Source organism: Anolis sagrei, chromosome 5 (genome assembly GCF_037176765.1).
Source record: "Anolis sagrei isolate rAnoSag1 chromosome 5, rAnoSag1.mat, whole genome shotgun sequence".
NCBI lineage: Eukaryota > Metazoa > Chordata > Lepidosauria > Squamata > Dactyloidae > Anolis > Anolis sagrei.
The window spans coordinates 155,726,819-155,739,104 of NC_090025.1; the positions used below are offsets into that span (position 1 = coordinate 155,726,819).

At 42.3% G+C, this 12,286-nt stretch overlaps 1 protein-coding gene across 2 annotated transcripts in view; it reads right to left on the reverse strand.

The window, feature by feature from the left end:
* The window catches only part of CDK17 (cyclin dependent kinase 17), a 119,038-nt gene that overhangs the window by 68,474 nt on the left and 38,278 nt on the right, over nucleotides 1-12,286 (reverse strand). Inside the window, exon 2 of one of the 2 annotated variants that reach the window (XM_060777279.2) lies at nucleotides 8,981-9,077. The exons of the other annotated variant lie outside the window; for it this stretch is intronic. The gene's annotated coding sequence lies outside the window, so the exon portion shown is untranslated. The remainder of the gene's footprint in view (nucleotides 1-8,980; nucleotides 9,078-12,286) is intronic. 2 annotated transcript variants of the gene reach the window in all.

Sequence of the window (12,286 nt, forward strand, 5' to 3'; positions counted from 1 at the left end):
AGAGCTTCTTAAACTTTTCCCGCTTATAACCACTTTCGGCCCAAAAAATGTGTACTTGACCCTGGGTAGATAGGTATATAAAATAGGTATAACATTCAAACATTTATTGATGACAAATCAGCATCTGCAAGGCTTGTGAACTCTAAACTCTTCCAGGGAGGCCCTCCTTTTGCTCCCACCACCTTCACAAGTATGGTTGGTGGGCAAGAGAGAGGACCTTCTTGGTGGTGGCCCCTCGCCTCTGTAACGCCCTTCCAAGGGAAATAAGATAGGCCCCATCCCCCCTCCTTTCTTAAGAGCTTGAAGACCTGGTGGTGTCAACAAGTCTTTGAGAATGTCCAGCTCTAGTCCAGCCCCTAGCCAATGTTGAATATGGCCTTATTCTTCCTACCTATCTACCCCAGTCACTTCCTCTAATAGGCCCTGGAAATGAGCAGCTACAGACCCATACCTGCTATTGCTGTTGCCTGTTAGAGCACTGTACTCAACTCATACTAGTAAAGGCCCCTCATACAGGCCCCTCATACTAGTAAAGTTTTCACTAGCCTCGACCCGGCCCTTTTAACTGCTTTGAACAGGCGGGATTATTTTTATATATATATATATATATATGTTGTGATAATTTTTATGCTTATATTGTTGTTCATGTTTGTGTTGTTTACTCTGTATGCTTTGGTGATGTTACTTCGAAACCGTCCTGAATCCCCTCGGGGAGATAAGAGCGGTATATTAATAAAGTTTTATTATTTTATTGCTAAATGGGCTGATTTTCTTCTTTATAAAGTACAGCTGAAGCATTTTCTGCAGAGTCCACTGTAAACACTGCACAACAGATTCATGTAAATGTCTAAAACAGACACTAGGTGACATTCAGAAAAAAATTACTGTTGCCAAATTTTTTGTGGCCCCCAACATTGAGTTAAGGGGACCCATTTGGGGCCGAGACCCTCAGTTTAAAGAAACAGTGGTCTAGTCCATCAATTCTCAAACTCTAAGAATTTGGGAAACTACTGACCTAATCTAGCCTTCATAGGAAGAAATCTCAGTGTGATTGTTTCCTGGACTGCAAAGTAAAAGAGCATCACTGTTTGGGACATCTTACGAAACTTTAAATGACTTATGCGGGCCTCTCAAGTAGCCGAGCTAAACCAGCTCCTTGGTTCACTGAGGAGCTGGCAGTGATGAAGCGAAGGAAGAGGGAACTAGAGAGCGTGTGGCGTTTGGATCCGAGCGAGTCAAACCGAACACGGTTTGTGTCCTTTCTAAGGGCATATGCCGCGGCAATAAAAGCCGCAAAGAAAACTTTCTTTGCGGCCACTATTGCGTCTGCAAGGAACCGTCCGGCGGAGTTGTTCCGGATTGTCAGAGGTCTTTTAACCCCCGCCACCTCAGACGGGAGCCCTGACAATTCGGCCACGCGCTGCGAAGCATTTGCTCGGTTCTTTGCAGACAAAGTCGCTTTGATCCGTTCCGGTCTGGACACCATGTTAAATGCAGTCTCTGAGGATGTGACATGAGCACCTGCTTGTCCTATTTTGATGGATTCCTTTCAATTTGTGAAACCCAAGGATGTGGACAAGATACTTGGAGGAATGAGGCCCACCACGTCCATCCTAGACCCCTGCCCATCCTGGCTTCTGAAGGAGGCCAGAGGGGGATTGGCTGAGTGGGTAACGGTGGTGGTTAACGCTTCCCTTCGGGAAGGCGAAATTCCAGCGAGCTTAAAACAAGCTATTATAAAACCGCTGTTGAAGAAACCATCATTGGATCCCACTAAATTTGACAACTTTCGGCCTGTTTCCAATCTCCCCTTTTTGGGCAAAGTCATGGAAAGCGTGGTGGCCTCACAACTCCAGGTATTCTTGAGAGACACGGATTATCTGGATTCGGCACAGTCTGGCTTCAGACCGGGACATGGAACTGAGACTGTCTTGGTCGCCTTAGTGGATGATCTGTGCCGGGAGCTAGACAGGGGGAGTGTGTCCCTGTTGGTGCTCCTGGACCTCTCAGCGGCCTTCGATACCGTCGACCACGGTATCCTTCTGGGGCGCCTTGTGGAAATGGGCCTCGGAGGCACTGTTTTGCAGTGGCTCCGGTCATTTCTGGAGGGCCGCACCCAGAAGGTGTTATTGGGGGACACCTGTTCAACACCACAGCCTTTGACTTGTGGGGTTCCACAGGGTTCTATACTGTCCCCCATGCTGTTTAATATCTACATGAAGCAGCTGGGTGAGATCATCCGGAGTTTCGGGGTGCGGTGTCATCTGTACGCAGATGATGTCCAACTCTGTCACTCCTTCCCACCTGCTACTAAGGAGGCTGTCGAGGTCCTGAACCGGTGCCTGGCCGCTGTAATGGTCTGGATGAGGGCGAACAAACTGAAATTAAATCCAGACAAGACAGAGGTACTCCTGGTCAGTCTCAAGGCCGAACAGGGTATAGGGTTACAGCCTGTGCTGGACGGGGTCGCACTCCCCTTGAAGGCACAGGTTCGCAGCTTGGGTGTGATCCTGGATTCATCGTTGAGCCTGGATCCCCAGGTTTCAGCGGTGACCAGGGGAGCATTTGCACAGCTGAGGCTCATGCGCCAGCTGCGCCCGTACCTCGGGAAGTCTGACTTGGCCACGGTAGTACACGCTCTGGTCACATCCCGCCTTGACTACTGCAACGCTCTCTACGTGGGGCTGCCCTTGAAAACGGCCGGGAAGCTTCAGCTAGTCCAGCGCGCGGCAGCCATGTTACTAACAGGAGCGGGACGCAGGGAGCACACAACACCCTTGTTGTTCCAGCTCCACTGGCTGCCGATCTGCTACCGGGCCCAATTCAAGGTGCTGGTGCTGGCCTACAAAGCCCTAAACGGTTCCGGCCCAAAATACCTTGCTGACCGCATCTCGGCCTATGAGCCCACGAGGACCTTGAGATTGTCTGGGGAGGCCCTTCTCTCGATCCCGCCTGCCTCACAGGCACGTCTGGCGGGGACGAGAGATAGGGCCTTCTCAGTGGTGGCCCCCCGGCTGTGGAACGCCCTCCCTGTAGATATCAGACAGGCGCCCTCCCTGATGGCATTCCGTAAGAGCCTAAAGACATGGTTATTTGAGAAGGCGTTTGACTAAGTGCTACAACAATTGGCAATGATGATCGGAACGGAATATGGATAACAAGTTTGGTTTATGATTCTACGATGAGACGGCGCGGATGATTTAGTGTAATTGTATTATTGATAGTTATGTTGGTTTTGTTGTGATATTGCCTATTGTAAACGGTTTTTATATGTTGTTCACCGCCGTGAGTCGCCCTGGGGCTGAGAATGGCGGTCAACAAATGCAGTAAATAAATAAATAAAATAAATAGGTTCTCTGTCTCTATTCCACATCTGCTTGGTGTTTCAATGTGATATGTGAATAAAATAATACAAAGGATAGACTTCAATGGTTTTTAAGATGGGAAGTGGGCTCGAAGGTAGATAAAATACAACAAAGACCAAAACCATGTTTTAGGAGAGCGTAAAAAGTATGGTGAAGAGACAAGAAGAGTTCATGCATACAATCATGTAGGTATGATGTTTGAATTAATTGCCGAAGGGAAAAATCAAAGAAGTTGGAGATTTCATTGATTAGAGGAACTTTTACCCAACACTTACTCAGCAATCAGAGTAAATAATAGACGGCAACTCCCATACACTAGCAGCTTACCTGAGTTATTCCTTTATAAGTAAGATATAGCTAATTCTATTCCTGTCTTTGTAAAAGCTCAAAGGATTTTTTTAAATAACTATGTCCATGATTTCTTTACCAACACAACCAGTGGGAATATTGACTTAGGAATTTTGGGGACTGAGGAATTATTGAAAATGCAATCTTACATTTTCTCACATTCTACATGCATATAGGACTCAGGGAAAGGGTTAACTGTGATTCAAATCCCCTCTTGCTCTTTCAATTAATCAAATGCCTAGTGCAAATTTAATTTATAACCACAGTTTGATGGCTACCATTCCAAGCAACAGGTAAGCAATTAAACCAATTGAGTAATAAAGAGCTGGATAAAGGTATTTTCCTATTCTAGAAGTGTTAGTCAGCATTTTGAAAGCAACCTTATATCATTTTGCTTAAAATTGGACAGTATTTCACATAGGGCTTCATGAGATATGAAAGCAAAATGTATCAAACATTATAATAAAACTTAATTTGGAATCAGCTTTGTAATTTAATTACGTAAAGTAATAATGTAATTAGTAAAATGTTGATTTGTCTGATCAGAGTTCTCACAGTGAAAAAAACCCACATACATGCACGCACACACACACACAAAGTCATTTGGGGTGACAAAGTACTTTTACATGAACCTAACAATGGAATAAAAATCAATTAGAAATCTATTTCTCATTAATGTAAAGAAAAAGCAAATTAAAAGCAAAGACAAAATAGGCACGAGAGCCACTGTTGTGTTTGAGTGCTGGACCATGACACTGGAGACCAGAGTTTGAATCCCTGTTCAGCCATGGAAACCCACTGAATGATCTTGGGCAAGTCACACTCTCTCAGCCTCAGAGTAACAGCCTCTGAAAAACCAGTGTCAAGAAAATTCTGGGATAAGGTTACCTTAGGGTCACCCCAAACTGGGAACAACTTGAAGGAACATAATAATAATAAAAAACAGGACTAGATAATATTCTGTTATTTTGCATTATTAGTTGAACAAAAAGCTTCACAGAATAATTTGTTTATGTGATCTATGCAGTGAAGAGGTTGACAGGTTAGTTGCACTTTAGGCCATCATGATTTGGACACGATCAGAAATCTGTCAGTCTTTGGCCTAATACTCATCTTTGGGGTGACTTCTCATGCTTCTACTAACTGTTTTATCAACTTCGGGGACAATAACATTCTAATTTTTTAACTGTAATTTTCAATCTGTTGTATTTTTGATATGACGCTAATGAGCTGAACACTTGAAGCTAGATATACTTCAGTGCACATGGAATGGGAGCCCTTCCCTGCGACTAGGCTATATGATTAGGAAATCAGATCGAAACTTGAATTAGAAGCCATAGATGCTGTTGTCTGGCAAAAACCACTTTTGTCTGAACTCTTGTCTTATTATAAACCAGGGTGGGGAAAGTGCATGCAACCCTCTCAGCATTTTTGTGGCTCCTTGGGTCACCCAGGGTCATAAATAATAATTTTGCAAAATGAAAATTCAAGTAAATATTGTTCCTGAATGACCAAGTGCTTGGGATCAAAAATAATTTTTGCAACTTTTTAAAACCCTGAAATGTGCCTTTCTATCTCATTTTGGGTCTCCTGTGCCAATTTAAAGCCATGTAAGGCCTTTTTGGAAACACAAACATAGTGAAAATTGGCATTTTTATTATTTACTAGCTGTCCCTTGCCACGCACTGTTGTGGCCCAGTCTGGTGATCTGGAAAATAAAGTTATGAGAAAGTGTTGGTTTCTAATATATAAAATTTCTTTATGCTTCTGGATAAACAGTATTTCTTGTTCTTTCTTTGTCAGTGTTGATATGGAGAGTGTCTGGTTTGCCTACTCTGGAACATGCAACATATAATTGTCCTTCTTTAGGGGTCCCTTTCAAATCTATGATGCTATTATCTCTCTGTATGTGAATCATATCTATCTATCTATCTATCTATCTATCTATCTATCTATCTATCTATATCTATGGCTGGATGGCTCTTTGTCAGGAAGGCTTTGATGATGTTTTCTTGCCCTGGTGAAGGGAGTTGGACAGGATGGCCTTAAGTATTTTCTGTTGGTCATGGGGGTTCTGTGTGGGAAGTTTGCCCCAATTCTCTCGTTGGTGGAGTTCAGCATGCTCTTTGATTGTAGGTGAACTATAAATCCCAGTAACTTCAACTCCCAAATGTCAAGGTCTATTTCCCCCAAACTCCACCTGTGTTCATATTTGGGCATATGGAATATTCGTGTCAAGTTTGGTCCGGATGCATTATTGTTTGAGTCCACAGTGCTCTCTAGATGTAGGTGAACTACAAACTCAAGGTCAATGCCCACCAAACCCTTCTAGTGTTTTCTGTTGGTCATGGGAGTCCTGCATGCCATGTTTGGTTCAATACCATCATTGGTGGAGTTCAGGGTGGGAAAAAGAACTCTTCTCCACTTGAGGCGAGTGTGAATGTTGCAATTGGCCACCTTAATTAGCACTGAATGGCCTTGCAGCTTCAAAGACTGTGGACAAGTCTACATAGGCACCACCAAACGCTGTGCCCAAACACAAATCAAGGAACATGAAAGGCATTGCAGACTAATTCAACCAGAGAAGTCAGCCATAGCAGAGCATCTGATGAACCAACCTGGACACAGGAACACTCTAACAACCACCACCACAGAGAAGCCACTGAAACCCACAAGCAGGTGGACAATTTCAACAGAAAGTAAATAAAGAGGAACACCCAAACAACAGGAGGATTCCTGACATGAAACAATCAGAGCCAGCTAACACCTCACAACAAAGGATTTCCCCAGGCAGGAATCAGACATGCTTTGAAGCTGCAAGGCCATTCAATGCTAATCAAGGTGGCCAGTTTCAACACTCACACTTGCCTCAAGCAAACAAGGGTTGTTTCTCCCACCTGGATATTCCACAGATATATAAACCCTACTTGCCTAGTTTCCAACATACCTCACAACCTCTGAGGGTGCCTGCTATAGATGTGGGCGAAACATCAGGAGATAATGCTTCTGGAACAGGGCCATACAACCCAGAAAACTCACAGCAACCCAGTGATTTTGGCCATGAAAGCCCTCAACAACATAAATCATGTTTTAGTCCTTTATAGTTGACAATTTCAGCCCAAAGCCAACAACTATCACAGCTTAGTGTGACATCCAAATGTGTATGTACTCCAAATAAACTCTTAATTGTTGTTATTGTCGAACGCCTTCAAGTCACTTCCCACCTATGGTAACCCTAAGGCAAGCCTATCATGGGGTTTTCTTGGCCAGATTCCTTCACAGGGAGTTTGCATTTGGCTTCCTCTAACCTCTAATAGCAGGGCAGTTACAACAACACCAACAGATTAATTCTCGTCCACAGGGACTATGAGTCACCACATAAACCAGCAGAAATATTACTAATCTGGCAAAAAGTAACTTTATTCACTTATCTTATTCATACAAATTGGAGGGGAAATAGAATTTGATACATATATTTTGTCATATGTCTTCACTCTGAAATGAACATAGCACTAAAATAGGATGTGTTTTAAATGCATATCCTCTTCAAGATTAGAAATTTGCAATGCAATCCTATCCAACTTTTTTTATAGGATTATAGTTTAGCACACAGTCAAATGCAATGTTTAACAACTCCTCTCTATCATTAATCTTATTTTTAAAATTCAAAATATGGAAATTATAGATTCCTGGTAAAAATTAATTTCATTTCTACACACTAGTGACGATGTAGTCAGTCCAAACTGTAGCTGATGGCTGAGTGGTATTATTAATTGAAAACAAACTAAAAAACTTCCAAAGCTCTAAATGCACTTTGAAAGCCCAATCTTCTCTATATGAAGCTAGCATTAGTTCAAGCTGGTTTGGAAGCAATACTTATGATGTGTTGTCAAAGGCTTTCATGGCCGGAATCACTGGGTTGCTGTGAGTTTTCCACACTGTATGAACATGTTGCAGAAGAATTCTCTTCTGACATTTTTCCCACATCTATGGAAAGCATCTCCAGAGGTTGTGAGGTCAGACCTAACCCTAACCCTGACCTCATAGCCTCTGGAGATGCTTTCCATAGATGTGGGTGAAATGTCAGGAGAGAATGCTTCTGGAACATGGCCATACAGCCTGGAAAACTCACAGCAACCCAATACTTATGATGTCCACACTGCAACTCGACACCTGTTCCAATAATATCAAAAAATCAGCCAACTTCCAGATAGAAAAAAATCTATGAAACCAAAAGTACCCCCCCTCCCACACACACACACACACAAGCACACACCATACACACACACCCAACAAATACTGCAATGTTTCTGGGGGCCCTACCAGAGATGCATTGATATTAGTCTCAATTATGCAAGTCCGTGCACTTTTGCAGAAAAGTGTTTGCATTCTTCTGCACGGATTTAATTTCTTTTTCTTGCAAAACTGCCAACAGTTAACAAGAGAACCAAATGATTCTTAGCACGATTCATCAGGCGATTAAATAGCAAGTTTTACCAAAGAGCAGCAAGTATTTGACAAAGTGCAATTTTATAAAACAAGAGCAGCTATTAACAGGAATTAATACCATACAATTTCAACGTTTAAATGACATACAAGAAAGCTTTGTGTTTCACTTTACTATTAAGTGCAGAGCTGCAAACAGTGATGCCCCATTTTTTGCACAATGATTTGAATTTTTCATTTATATTTCCGAATAATAAGACACATTTGAATAACAAGCCTCACATTTGACATGCCAGATGGTGAAGGTTTATGGGAGTTGCAGTCTAAAACATCTGGACAGCTAAGGGATCCTCAAAGGCACCCAATTCTACCTTGATCTCCTTCACTAAAGAAAAGATCAAACTTTATCACAATTTTTTTAAAGTACACAAGAAACAAAAACATCCCATTAGTTGCCAGATAGAGCTCTGCCTAAATCTAGGACTCCATACCAAAACAAGAGCTGGCACAGTGGGTTAAACCAATGAGCTGCTGAACTTGCTGACCAAAAGGTCAGCGATTCAAATCCAGGGAGTGGGGAGAGCTCTTGCTGTTAGCCCCAGCTTATGCCGACCTAGCAGTTTGAAAACATGCAAATTTGAGTAGATCAATAGGTACCGCTTATGCGGAAAGGTGATGGTGCTCTATGCAATCATGCCACCCACATGACCTTGGAGGTGTCTACAAACAACACAGGCTCTTCGGTTTAGAAATGGAGATGAGCACCAACTCCCAGAGCTGGACGTGACTAGACAATGTCAAGGGAAAATCTTTATCTTTACCTTAAATGTTATGGACAATCCAATATACTTCTGTATCCAAGAATACTCAAGACTTCCTACATTTCAGTGACGAGACAGATCTCAAATATATCACAATCTAAAAAAGAATAATAAAATTAGGGGTATTTGTGTGTCTGTTTATGGTAATAATAATAATTTTAAAAAACAAGGGAAGAAGGAACATGTAAACAGTAATTTAAAGCCAGCTAATATCTGTATAATGGAACAGAAATGATCAGAGTCAGCAGCAGAACACTGGAAAACAAATGGCCAGTGAAAGCAGGCAAGGCTCTCTGCTGATGTCACAATTTGAAGAGACTGCAGTAGTTCTTTCCCAGCGAACAGATGCCTTTCAGCAGCTCACTGGTGAGCCGTCCTTTGCCAGACGGTCTAATGAGGTTTATGACAAACTACTGTGACACGGTTCCAAATCCCTAAAGAGAAAAACTTGGATCCAAAGACACTCTTACGTAAGAGGGAGACATTCCCAATCAATGCTTTCTGCTGCCTCTGCACCAAAGCCCTGGCCCCCCTGCGCCTGTTCTATGCCATTTGGCTGCATTCCTGATCCGCAAGAGCAGCTGGGGAAAGGCCGGTGGGGGGGGGGGGGGGGAAGAGAAAAGGCCCACTGCATTTGTGTATCCCTAGTACTGAAGAAATGCACCTATTCCCAATATGATTAAACTGGCCAGAGTTTATAAGAACTTCAAAATCACTCTACTTTTGGAATAAAAGATTTTTAAAATGTGGCTGTTCTCTAGCTTTCGGCACAGACAATGTAGCTGTTCCATCACCTAACTCTATCTCCCAGAGCCCACAAAGCAAGGGGCAACAAAAATCTCAATATAATAACAGAACAGAAACAAAAAGTCTTAAAAATAGACCACAAAGAATTAAAAAACGAAATGTCTGCCAAAATAAAACAGTTTTGCCTGCCTTTCATACGTTCCATCATGAATGAATCCACTTGAGTTGGCGTGGAAAGGTGTTCCACAATCCAGGTGTTTGTTGCTACACACAAATTCCTTTCTCATGAACTCACTAATCTAATTTTTCAGAGTGGGAACATGCATCATTGAAAGATCTCACATTTTGGGCAGGCTCATATGGGAGGTTTCAGATCCACCGTGGCATAAGCAGTATGTAGAAAGAGGTTATTTCTTCAATTTCAAAACTTGTCAGGAAGTCAGTGATAACCGTCCAAGTGATGCAGAGGGAGCTGTGCATGCATAGGTCACAATGCATATCACATCAGAATATGCAACTGGATAAAAATTCCATTTTCCTCCCATATCCTTTCAGCTAATGTAGAAGCTGTATATTTTTTAGGATGTGACCTAAAGCAGAAATGACTAACTCCAGATATTGTTAGGACTGCATTTCCTATCATCCTAACTACCACAGCTAATTGAGACAGTAAATTTCTATCGAGGGAAATAATATTTCTTGAGGACTAACAACCATTAACAATCCAACTCACCCCCTTTTTAAATTGATGATCTGAATTAACTTCACAGTGATCCGTGGAACTGTTAGGAAGCAGCAACTATACAGAAATTAAAGAACATATGCTAAAGTATATTGAAAATGGGGAAATTCCATGCTAGTATCATAAGGTTAGTCAGCTTTCCAACTGTCACCATCTCATTAATGACAATAGAAATTCACTTCTATTGTATTGTCGAAGACTTCCATGGCTGCAGTCACTGGGTTGTTGTAGGTTTTTTGGGCTTTATAGCCATGTTCTAGAAGCATTCTCTCCTGACGTTTCACCTGCATCTATGGCAGGCATCCTCAGAGGTTGTCTGTCTCACAACCTTACACTCTGAGGATGCCTACCATAGATGCAGGTGAAATGTCAGGAGAGAATGCTTCTAGAACAGGACCATATAGCCTGAAAAACCTACAATAACCAGTCACTTTGTTAATGGCAGGAGATTTTTCATTTTCACCTTATCTAAGAAATAGTTTTACCCTCATTTACAATAGGATGTGGTTGCCTGATTTGTTTTTTAATTCAACACTATTCTATGATAAATATAATTACCAGCTTGGAACTAAAGATAAAGGCAAAGGTTTCCCCTGACATTAAGTCTAGTCATGCTCGACTCTGAGGGATGGCATTAATCTTCATTTCTAAGCCAAAGAGCCGACGTTGTCTGTAGACATCTACAAGTTCATGTGGCCAGCATGACTGCATGGAGTGCTTTTACATTCCTGCAGAAGCGGTACCTGTTGATCTACTCACACTTGCATGTTTTCGAACTGTTAGGCTGGCAGAAGGTGGGGCTAACAGTGGGAGCTCACCCCACTCTCTGGAATCGAACCTGCCAACCTTTCGGTCAGCAAGTTCAGCAGCTAGGCGGTTTAACCCACTACGCCACCAGGGGGCCCTATTTAGAACTACTGGAGGAAGTATTTTTGTTTACTGCTCTCAGCATCTATTAATGTCTACTCAATTTTATATTGGCCAACCATAACCAGAAGCAGGTTAGATTTAATATGACGGGTATACCTTAGGTAACAAAGCAGATATGTTCATGGGCATAACTGCTTTAGAATAAAATTTGGCATCAAAGGCAGAAATAACATGGGAAGACTAAGCATAAGTAAAGGTGAAGGTTTTCCTCTGACATTAAGTCCAGTCATGTCCGACTCTGGGGGGTGGTGCTCATCTCCATTTCTAAGCCAAAAAGCCGGCATTATCCGTAGACACCTCCGAGGTCATGTGGTCAGTATGACTGCATGAAGTGCCGTTACCTTCCTGCCAGAGCGGTACTTATTGATCTACTCACATTTGCATGTTTTCAAACTGCTAGGTTGGCAGAAGCTGGGGCTAACAGTGGAACTCATGCCATTCCCCAGATTCAAACCTGCGATTTTTTAGTGAGCAAGTTCAGCAGGTCAGCAGTTTATCCTACAGCACCACAGGGGGCTCCTATAAGCATAAATAATAAGCATAAATAAATACAAACACTCTGAACCTTCTATAGAACCACCTGAAAGCTTCTTCCAAATGCATACAGGGATTACTTTTTCTCTCACTAGCCTCCATTTTTATGATCTATTTTTTTGGGCAGCAGATATAAATTTCCATGCTTTTAAAAATTGTTTTGCAGCCTCTGGTGAAATAACGTTATCTGCTTTGCTGTTCATGTATGCTCAAGTAAAGAGTTCTGGGGGCAGCTGTTATTTATTTTGCCTGTTGTAAGCAGTCAAATACAGCTAAGGTTGGATTGTCTACAGCAGAATCTCGTTCTTTCTCAGTGCAAGCTTTATTGTATTATTTTCTTCAGATCGGCTGCT